This window comes from Psammomys obesus, unplaced genomic scaffold (assembly GCF_907164565.1).
Source record: "Psammomys obesus unplaced genomic scaffold, mPsaObe1.curated_primary_1811, whole genome shotgun sequence".
Taxonomy (NCBI): domain Eukaryota; kingdom Metazoa; phylum Chordata; class Mammalia; order Rodentia; family Muridae; genus Psammomys; species Psammomys obesus.
The window spans coordinates 2,196,748-2,206,231 of NW_026586383.1; the positions used below are offsets into that span (position 1 = coordinate 2,196,748).

The window sequence follows — 9,484 nt, forward strand, 5'->3', positions numbered from 1 at the left end:
TTCCATGAAAATCTTGTCTAATATAAAAAAAAGAGAAGGAGAAATCCTGGTGAGCCACTGCAGTCTTAAAACTGGAGATGGGAACTCGGGGACCAGATTTAGGTGTGAGGAGAAAGTGATGGCTATGAGGAATTTTTAAAAGGTGTTTCAAAAGACCCCTGGGACTGGAAGTTCATAAATGCGGGTAATAACTGAGCCAAAGACTTCACAAGGTAATTATCAGAAAAGCAATAGATGAAGAAGAAGTAGCAGGCAGGACTTCACACATCCCAGAATAGCTTATTGTCTCTTAAATTATTTCATTAAAATAGTTGGTAAACCAAATAGATATCTCTAAAGCCTTCAAAACTCACTCACAAAAGTACATTTGTTTTACTTGCTGCTTTTCCTTTCTTGCGGCCTTAGCCCAGCTCTCCTCCCTTTGTTTCAAGAAGCTGCTGCTTTCCATTTCCTATTGTGTAATTAGAAAGCAGAAATGGTGTGGTTTCCTGTCCTGTGTGCAGGTACACACACACACACACACACACACACACACACACACACACACACACCAGGAAAATCATCACCACACCTATGTCCTAACAAGAGAAAAAAAAAAATAGCAACTGAAAGTTAACACAAAGACAGAGGTCTAAGACCACTGCCACTTATACCCCCAACAAAGTCCTTTCATTATGAAGTCCTGTGGGGTCCAGGGAACCTAGACATTTACATGTGGAAACATGTCAGATTTTTTTCATGTCTAAAACTAGCGGTTTCTGTCATCAGTTCTGAGACCTGTTAACCTTCCTTCTAATCCCAATGTGATACTTCTAAACCCCATTCCTTCCAATGTAATAATTAGGGCAATTAATGGAAGAAACATGGAGACATTTCCATAGAAACCTTTAGCAAACTATTATTTTTCAAACAGTGTGTCCCACAAGGACTTATCCGTGTGACTCCCACGGATGCTAACAGAAATCCGACGGAGCATTAAACCTTCACGTTGCTCTCTCTGTCATTTATCTCTCTGCTTCTGAGAGAAGGAGGCAGGCACGAAAATTGCACAGCATCTCCCCAGGACTGTCAGGTGTGAGATGCTTCCTGTTGCTTCTCTGAGTGATTGTGAACCTACCATCTTCTCAAACTAAACATGTAATACACGCATAAAAATTGAGGAGTTCTGAAAAATTAACACATATGGAAATTATAGGTAAAATAATTTTTGGGAATCATCAAATCTCAGGGAAGGAAATCAAAGTAGGAAAACAAAATCCCAATGGCTGTAAATCAATGTGTCGTTTTCCTATTTTCCTTGTCTTTGTGCCTGTGTGTGTGTGTGTGTGTGTAGGCCAAAGACTGACGTGGGATATCTTTTTCAATTGTTCTCCACCTTATCATTTGAGATGAGGTTTCTCACTGAGAGGGACCTCACCGCTTTGTCTAGACTGGCTGAGCAGTGAGTCCCAGAGACTCTCCTGAATGAGGTTTCTTATTCAGGTTCTCAGGGTCGAACCCAGGTCATCATGCTTGCATGATAAGCATCTTACAACTGAGCCACCTCCCCAACTCCATGAGCAACTATGTATTTACTTATCACACCAAATCCCACCCCCTTCTGCCCCTCTGCCACTGCCTCTCCTCTCCCTCCTTTTTCATCCAACTCCAAGAGAGGAAAGCTGGGCGGTGAAATACTGAAAATAAACCTAGTGAGGAAAGAGACTTATTCAAAGTTGAAACCTTTTCCAAATGGCATTGCCACCGACTGCTAGATTAGTTAGACTGAAAATGTAAGATTTGCTGTCAGCCCTGGTTAAAGGATCGTATGGATTCTATAAAGGTGTCGCTTGCCCCATCACAAATGGGCTTCAGAACACTGGGGAGGTAGTGACATTCACACTCAGAGCTGTTCATACCAACAGCTAGCTGTTACAGCAGAACACCTGAAGGCGGAGGCCAAGAAAACTAAGCACAGCCTCATTTCTTAAGCTTGCACACAGGCCTAGCAGGAAGGGAACTGTGATTTTGGTCTACTGTCAAACATGCATGGACAACAGATAATTGGATGTTTTTGCCAGAAGCGCCGCCAAGACTGCCCCATCTTTCTCTCTTCCACAGAACATGTAGTGACTGCAGGAGAAATGAGGGGTCATAGCAGTGACAGGGTGGGTTGTCAAGACTGGGTCACATCCTGTCTTCTCGACACTTAACATCTCACTCGGAGCTGTCCATACTAACAGCTTCAGATTTCACAGTTCTCCAAGTCACCAGGCACACCTGGCTCCAGACCCACTGCACCCTGGGAAAGGTCAGGACTTTTACACTGTGTGTGTTTGTTGGCTGAAGGGAACTGATTTGTTCAACTGCCATTCTGTTCCGTTCAACAACATTTAATTACAGCTGAGATCTTGTTTGTATTTGAATTGAATGGCTGACAGGTTTCCATTTAGCTTTTCAATGCTCACAATGAGACACCAAGAAGGAAAGTTAAAGAGAACACACTTTCTCCCTCCAAATCCCTCCGATCAATCGATAAATCCTGGCTCTTTTTTCCTCTCTCTCCCCAGCTGCTGTGTTGTCATACACTCTCTGTATACACCAAAATGCATGCACAGATACACACGAGTGCTGCCAATGCTGAATCTAATGGTTTTCCCCCGGCAGGCTGACTCCCTCCTACTCTACAGCCCTTCCCTGAAGAAATCAGTGCACACCAGTGGCTCATCAGACGAGGGATGGAAGCATGATTTTTGTTCTGAAAGCCAACTTCAGCTTTCTGCGCTATTCTGTTACTGTATTATTAGCTAGCAAGAGAAACGGAATGTATACTCCCTGTCCCATTTCTCTCTTCCCTCAAATCTCCTCGCTTGTCCATGATTGGCATGAGCCTGAGGTTCAGATGTGGACATATCTCTAAAGCGGTGGGGATTTCACTCTCACTCTCATTTGTTTGTTCCTCTTGTAACTTGTCTGCATTTGGTGACCTTTGGGTTCACATATTCAAGGTCTTTGTCAGACCCAGTTTGCAAGCTGCCTTTGTAACTCAGTCTGAATGCATGGCAATCAGGAGCTTCCCACCATCTGATAAGAGAGACTGCACCAGGCAGAAGGCAGACCTAGGCTCAGTTGCATCACTGAGCATCATCAAACGTTCATGCTCTGCTTCTTTGCAAACTAGTCCTGTGTCCAGATAGTTGTTAGGGCAACATGGATGAGAAAGTCCAAGGGAGATTTATCTCAAAGTCAAGGGGGCTGATGAAGAAGGATTGAGAGTTTGAGGCCAGGCTGGGCTACAGAGTAAGACTCAGCCTTGCGGCGGGGGGCGGGCGGGGCAGGGGGAGGTTGAAAAAAAAAAAAAAAGGCCTTCACCACTGTCTTTGAAAGGAATTCCAACCTGAATATTTCAAGGCCATTGGAGCATATCGACTCAACACCAAGACTTAAGACAGAGTGGAAATGCGTTCAATAAACAGAAGGGATTCCCACATATCTGCTTGGGCTTTGCAGTCTCACACAGTTCCCCCCTCCTGTTAAATTATTTGACAGTTTTATATCTTTTCTGAGCTTCTAACCTCCTATTCACTTCACCCATCCCTCCCCCCCCAAAAAAAAAAAACTTCCCTTCTCAATAAGGCCCCTCCTATGTTTATATCCTTAAAAATGTATTTATTTTTAGTTTGTGTGTATGGGTGCTTGCTTGCATATAACACACACACACACGCACACACACCATATTCAAGTAGTTCCCACCAAGGCTAGGAGGGGGAATCGGGTCCCCTGGTACTGGAATTGCCAATGGCTATATGGCCCCATATGGGTACTAGGAATGGGACCTAGGTCATCTCCAGGAGCACTGAGTGTTCTTTACCTCTGAGCCATTTCTCTAGCCATTTCTCTAGTGGTTGTTTATATGAGAGTGAGCCTGAGTGGGGAGGTATTTGCTAGATTCATTTTCATATTTTCCATATGAACTATAATTTGAAATGTGAAGCATTTCCATAGACAAATCTCTGTCTACAGTATAGTTTTTTCCCCAAATAAGTCACACAGCAGATGTTTGGCTATAAGGAAGTTGCGCAAGGCAAATGGTTTTTATAAAACAGAGGTGAGAGCATGTGTGATGACTCCCACCTGTAATCCCAGCATTTGGGAGATGGGGACAAGAAGATCAGAAATGCATATCATCGTTGGCTATAGAGCGAGTTTGAGATCAGCCTCGACTACAAACAATGTCTATCAATGGTTCCCGTCCAAGGCTAGGGAACAGCATGGAAGGTGGGATGTGAAGAGATATAAAGGGTAATGGGTGAGGTGGAGATCCATGAAACCCTGTATAAAGTCAAAACAAAAAGCAGGCAAGAAGTATCTCCCAGGAGGGGAAGCTCAAGGGTTAAAGTCACATACCGCTTTTATAGCTGACACAGGTCTAGTCCCCAGCACTCACATCAGCTCCCAGCAACACCCTCTCAGGCTTCCGCAGACAGCTGCTCTCAATGCAACATACCCTCACACAGGCTAACTAAAGATTATAAATCTAAGCCTGAAAAAAAATCATTTCCATAGCTGTCATAATCCAAGAGAAATCATCTGCATCCGTTACAATATAATCCAGGAGTCTCTCAGAGGGTTCTCTCTGCTCCCGCAGCCACCTCATTCTTCAGACTTCATGGCGTGCAAAACACAGGCTTCCCTGGTCTACCAGGTGCCTAGAACTGTGGACTGTCTGTTGTTGCCATCTTTATTATTTTATCTAATACTGAAGCATATTAATGCTGTTAACCAATGGAGTGTAAAAGCCTATGAGAGACTAGAGACTTGTTTTGCTGACTGTTAGTGACTGTCTTCTAAGTATTTACATTTGTGCCCATGGAGTTGTGTTCCTCTCAACTTCTGTTGGGGAGACTTCTTCTCCCAGTGGACAGTGGTTGCTGTAGCAACTCGTAGCAGTTCAAAGTACTGAGACTAGGTCTCTGCGAATGCTCAGCTGCAGACAAACCACGTCAATCAATACTTTCCATCCAAGGCCCAGGGAACACTATGGAACAAGGGAGTGGAACGATATGAGAGCTAATGATTGAGGAGGAGAGCTGTGAAATTTGGATCTCTGGATATGACATGGCTGATGAGCAGATCATCAGTGCCCAGCAGCAGTGGCTGTCTGCATGTGACCTGCACGTGGCAGCATGGATGAGCCCCATACCTAGTGAAGGAGCTACTGGCTCTTGACAGCTGATGGAGGCAGTGTCTCTTTCCTTGAGGAATGTGGGTAGGTTGTTCCCCTTCCCGTCAAGGATGGAGCCATACCTATTAGTATATGGGCAGCGTTAATTGGCCTCAAGGCTTCATTAATAATAACAACAGCAAAGACATGAGCTTGGGAAGAACACGGGTGTGAAGGAGGAAGGTAGTGTGGATAGATATGATCAAAATATATTATATAAATGTGTGAAATTTTCAAATAATAAATAAAAATTATTTTTAAAAGGTCTGACACAACTATACAGAGAGACACACAGAGAGAGATGGAGAGAAACATGAGAGAAAGAGAGAGGGAGAGACAAAGAAAGGGGTTTAAAATAAGTACTCTCCTAATCCCTAGAGGTTCTAAGGTTCTTTTTAAGGGGGTTGAAACATATGTCACTTGCTTGGAAAAGAAGCCAACTGGCAGTGAGCTCTGTGTACCTGGAAGGCCTCTCCCCTGTGCTTAGATGCCAGGGATATGAGGTAGCCCTTACCTGGAGGTTTACATTAGATCTTTAGGAAGTTTTATGACTGATACGAAATTTCACCTTTCAAGAACCATCAGAACTAGCAAATAAAATGCCAGGCAAGATGTGGGAGATCCTAGCAACAAAACAAACCCAAAGGATCTAGACTATCCAGTTTCCCTAAAACTTCACTGAACATTCATGAAGTTAGGGCATTGCTGGCCATGTCAAACCCTCTCCAACAATTTTAGCAGAACCAGAACCACACAAAACCCTTATCAAACTATATTGGAATCAACCTACACACAATCACTGGAAGACAAGAGGGAACCCTGCAATCCTTTGTGCATCAAACAACATGAAACTAAATAATGCATGGGTCAAAGAGGCAATCTAAAGAAGCCTGAGAAATACACAGTAGGCCGGAGTATAGCTTGCTGGTAGAGAAGCATTCACAAAGTCCTAGGTTTGATTCCAACAACATGCGCAAAGACAAAACCGTAAAAATGAAAACGCAACATATGAAAATAACAGCACAGAGGAAGCAAGCACTTCACTGAGAGGTGACAAAATACTTTACCCAATCAATTGACACTCCTATCTCAAGAAAACAGAAAACATCAGAACAAACCAAACTTGAGCAGGACAAGAAAACAGGAAGAGCAGAAGCTGAAATGGCAAAATAATTGACAAGCATCAATGAAATGATGACAAGTTGGGTAAATTTGGTAACTATAGAAAGACTGCCCAAAAATAAAGAGAGGAGTTAGGAACAAGCAATGTCAGGAATGAAGCCGTGAGAAAGGTAAGGAAGGGAGAGAGGATACAGTGGCAGAGAGATTGCTCAGCATGCTCACGAACCTGGATTTTATCCCTGCTGCTGCAAACTATGATAATAATAATTATTATTATAAAGGCATCCAAATAGCAATGTCAGTTTTATGTTTGTAAATTTCACAGCTTTCAAGAAATGGGCTGATTCCTTGAGAATCATAAGCTTCCCAAGTTCAAGATCAAGTGTGTAGAAGAGGGTTTGAGCAGCCCCCTAGCCAGAGAGCTGCGGAGATGGCCCAGTGGTTAAGAGCACTTGCTGATCTTGCAGAGGACCTGCCTGGGGTCGGTTTGCAGCACCCACATCAGGAGGCTCACAACCACTCCAGCCTCTGGGGATCCAGCATCCTAGTCCAGCCTCTGTGTGTACACAGTGCACCTGCATACACTCAGGCATACACACATGCTCATACAATTATAAAAAGAAGTGCAACTCATAATTTAAATGCTCTGGAAATTCTCATAAAATTTTCAGGAAAAGCTAAAGAAATGAGTTTTGAATCTGTAGGCTGAGCTGATTTCACAGCAGAATTCTATCAACATTTGAATGAAATATAACACCAAACTCACACAATTCCTCAAAAGAAATAAGTAAACAAACAAGCAAAAAACCTAAGCAAACAAATAAACAACAACAAAAACAGAAGAGGAAGGTTCACTTCTCAATTTCTTTCAGAAGCTCCGTGATGCTCAAATGCCCATTTACAAACACAGACCACATGATATTCCCATAGGAAACATTTTCTATTAAAGGTTTATAATTTCCAAGATAAATAGCTGTGAGATCTAAATATCATTTTGCAAATATCCCCTTTGGCTTCTCCAAAACCGCTTACTATTTCTGGTCTTCATGTGTCATTATCGCCAGCCTGGGATTTTTAATTTTAGTAGTGCCCATCGACGAGGCAAAGAGAAGGAAGTCACCCAGAGGCAGAATCTTGTCCCTGGTGTGACTAATATCTGGGCACTCAGTGCCTCATTCATCCAGTTCTCCTCATCAAAATCCACTCACCGTGTGGGGAAGGTGACTCAGTCGATAAAACACCTGCTGGGAAGCATTGGGACCAGAGTTCGAATCTCCAGCACCCTGGAGCTGAGCAAGATGGCCTGCCTGCAATTCCAGCATTGGAAAGGTGGGACCCAGGGCATGCTGGCCAGGGAGACTAGCTGTGTCTGTGAACACGGTGGAAGAGTGAAGAAGGACTCTAACATTAGGCTTGAGTCCGTGCTTGTCACCTGCCCCTGCACACTCGTTTGCCCATACATGTGCATATGTGAGCACACAAACACGTGCACACGTGGAAATGGGAAAAGAAATAGTAAAATAAATCAATCCATGGAGTCTTACGTCTAGGAAATGCATTGTAACTGCCAAGAATGTAGAAGGAAGAGACAGGGGTTTTTATTTGTTTGTTTGTTTTTATAATTAATTACAAGTGGCAGGGAGCTTCCAGAAGCAGAATGAGATAAATCTCACTAAATTGGACTAATATGCTCCAATATAGCCCAAAAGACAGCAGGAAGACCGAGGCAGAGTATGTCTGCAGTGTCGCCCTGGGTCAGGGCCAGAGTTTGCCCTTAAAGATGATGGCATGGTGGTTGGGTAGGGGGTGAGGGTGGGGGTGGCATTGCACAACCATCTAAACAGACTATGTCCAAATGACAGAATTGTTCCCATTAATCACCCAGCTGTGACATGTTCAAACTCCGTTGGCTTCACTGGGCTCAGCAAAGGCCTTTCTAACTATATTCTGTAGGACATATATGCTTTGTCACAGTTGGAGTTCATCAGCACAGATTCTCTGTAGGTTTGAGATTTCATCCGCCTCCACCAATCCATAGTAAACCCATCCCCCACAGGAAAGCTCTGCTGGGATTGTAGGCCAAGTGTCCGCGCAATCACCAAACCCTAGGAGAGCAAAGGTCTCAGTCTGCCTCTGTGCGCTGTTGGTGGCACACCATTCTTAAATCATTTCCCTCTTCTTGCCTCTTACCTTCATACCACAATCACCCATGTCCTGGACCCCTGGGACCTGCCCTTATCTCCACTCTGAATACAAGCCTTCTACAGGTTTTACACTTTATAAAGTAAAGGTCACAGGGTCACCATCTCTCCTTGGGGACAGCATATCCATGTGCTATGTGAACTCTGGGCCAAGTCAAAGACACTAAGTTACCAAATTGCATGGTTGAGACTGTCTACAGGTATCTTCCAGGGATGAAGGAGGGAATTTCTGTGTTTCTCAATAGTCCCACTATGCCTTATAACAGAATGAAAGTGTTACAGCTACTTTTGCATAGCGCCAGTCAGGGAAGACAGTGAAGAGAAGGCAAAGCCAATGTGTTACCGACGATGGCTATAAGCCTAATTCTGAGTCCTGGGACCTGGACATAGACTCAAATGCTCTGCCTTCAGCAGATTCCAACACTGTTGTTGCCAGACCCCACTGTACCATGGTGTCCTATCACGGGACTAACATATCTCCTTAGAATTCTGAAAGTCACACCCAAACACCATGTTAGATAAAAGTGAGATCAGTGGAATTAATGACCTGCATTGTGTTTTTTCCTAATGCGTTGCTGACCCGAAGGCACCCTTCTTTGTGGTACCATCTGAACTAAGGTCTGGGAGATTAAATGATAATTTTGTGTGTGAATGTGTGTTTTTATATGAGTGCATGGGTAGGTATCCATGTGTGTGTGAAGCTAGAGGACAATTTTTCCATTTCTCTCAGGCCTTGACTTTTGAAACAGGCTCTCTCATGGACATGGTGTTTGTTGAGTTGGCTAAGCTGGCTGGCCAGGGAGCCCAGGAATCAACCTGTCTACTTCTCCGGGACTGAGATTACAAACTCAGGTCACCACAGGGCTTGTTTTTTCTCTTTTTCCTTTCTTCCTTCCTTCCTTTCTTCCTTTCTTCCTTCCTTCCTTCCTTCCTTCCTTCCTTCCTTCCTTCCTTCCTT

At 43.8% G+C, this 9,484-nt stretch overlaps 1 protein-coding gene across 10 annotated transcripts in view; it reads right to left on the bottom strand.

Annotated features, from left to right (window-relative positions):
• Nucleotides 1-9,484, bottom strand: part of Arpp21 (cAMP regulated phosphoprotein 21) — a 159,001-nt gene that overhangs the window by 42,225 nt on the left and 107,292 nt on the right. The gene's annotated exons all lie outside the window — the stretch shown is intronic.